At 43.4% G+C, this 1858-nt stretch overlaps 1 non-coding gene across 1 annotated transcript; it reads left to right on the top strand.

Annotated features, from left to right (window-relative positions):
* Positions 1 to 1486: 1486 nt before the first annotated feature.
* LOC119925057 lies at positions 1487 to 1624 on the top strand. Its single transcript, XR_005449729.1, has one exon. It is a non-coding gene; the product is annotated as a small nucleolar RNA SNORA7 (small nucleolar RNA).
* Positions 1625 to 1858: the final 234 nt, after the last annotated feature.

Here is a 1858-nt window from a genome sequence, read left to right as displayed (position 1 = left end):
CACAGAGTAAAATGCTCAATAAATATTACTGATAATTGAAGGAAGGGAGAGTTATTATCTCTGACATTGTCTCATAATTAATGTGGCCTAGTGGAAAGAGCATGGGCTTTGGAGTCAGAGGTCATGGGTTCAAATCCCAGCTCCACCAATTGTCAGCTGTGTGACTTTGGGCAAGTCACTTAACTTCTCTGGGCTTCAGTCACCTAATCTGTAAAATGGGGATTAAGACTGTGAGCCCCCTGTGGGACAACCTGATCACCTTGTATCCTCCCCAGCGCTTAGAACAGTGCTTGGCACATAGTAAGTGCTTAATAAATGCCATTATTATCATTATTATTATTATTACCATCTAATATCCCTAACTTTTTCAACAACAATAACAACTGCGATACTTGTTAAACACTTATGATGTGCCAGGTGTTAGGGTGGATCCAAGTTAATTGGGTTGGACACAGTCCTTGTCTCACATGAGGCTCTCAGTCTCAATCCCCATTTTACAGATGAGGTAACTGAGAGACAGAGAAGTGAGGTGGCATGCCCAAGGTCACACACCAGACAAAAGGAGGAGCAGGGTTTAGAACCCATGACATTCTGATTCTCTGACCTATGCTGTATCCACTATACTATGCTGCTTCTCCACATATTGCTTCCTCTGCATCCTCTCAACCATGGATTTCTCCAAATCCTTCTTGAGACTACCTTATTGTTTCCTTGAACGAAGTCCATAACAAAGAACCTCACATAGTAATAATAATAATAATGATAATGGCATTTATGAAGTGCTTACTATGTGCAAAGCACTGTTCTAAGCACTGGGGAGGTTACAGGGTGATCAGGTTGTCCCACGGGGGGCTCACGGTCTTAATCCCCATTTTACAGATGAGGTAACTGAGGCCCAGAGAAGTTAAGTGACTTGCCCAAAGTCACACAGCTGACAATTGGTGGAGCTGGAATTTGAACCCATGACCTCTGACTCCAAAGACCGGGCTCTTTCCACTAAGCCATGCTGCTAACACCATAAGATATTATGCATTAGTGGATACGTATTCAGAGTTTTACAATTCTTCAAAGGGCTCAGGCAAAGTTTCCTTTCAGATTCTGGCCAGATTTCTCATTTCCTGTATTCTTTTTGAATAGTAATGATGGAATTAAGCAACTTACTATTTGCCAAGCACTGAGGTACAAGATAAACAGCTAGGACATGGTCCTGGTTCCACACAGACTATGAATTCTTGGATTGGTAAAGGGCATCTTTGCATGAACCTTGGTTCTGAAAATTAGTGAGTCATCACCTAAACCTGTTTTGTGAAATCTTTCTCTTTGTTTGGAACCTACTTCCTAAAAGCTTCAGGAGACATCCCCTGTCCTACTTGAGTGGGATTGGTTCACAACTATGGATACCAATGTTTTGTCTTCATTTGGGTTGTGGAGGGATGAGGATGTTTGAGGGATGGGGCTTGAAATAACAGACAGGCAGGATTCTGTTCCCCTCTCACAGTCGTACCTGGAGAGTTTCCAGTACTCTACCACTCTTGACTATAGGAGGGAGAGTCAAGCAGAGACATACCCATTCCATTCCTAGCTTGGGCAGTGGCTAGCGAGTGGAAGGCAATCTACTACAAATCAAAACTCACCTGTGCTGGACAGCAGCAGCATGGGAGACTCAAGTTTACTGCATGGTAGGAGGCAGTGGTAAACCACTTCCGTATATTTACCAAGAAAACTCTAGGATACACTATCGGAAAGACTGCAGATGGAGGTGGGGTGTTCTGGGAGAGATGTGTCTGTGGTGTCTCTATGGGTCGGAGATGACTTGAAGGCGTAAGACAAGATAAGGATTCTGTTAGTTCTACCTTCT

Source organism: Tachyglossus aculeatus, chromosome 2 (genome assembly GCF_015852505.1).
Source record: "Tachyglossus aculeatus isolate mTacAcu1 chromosome 2, mTacAcu1.pri, whole genome shotgun sequence".
In the NCBI taxonomy this organism is placed as follows: Eukaryota; Metazoa; Chordata; class Mammalia; order Monotremata; family Tachyglossidae; genus Tachyglossus; species Tachyglossus aculeatus.
This window is presented reverse-complemented; position numbering and strand designations above follow the sequence as displayed.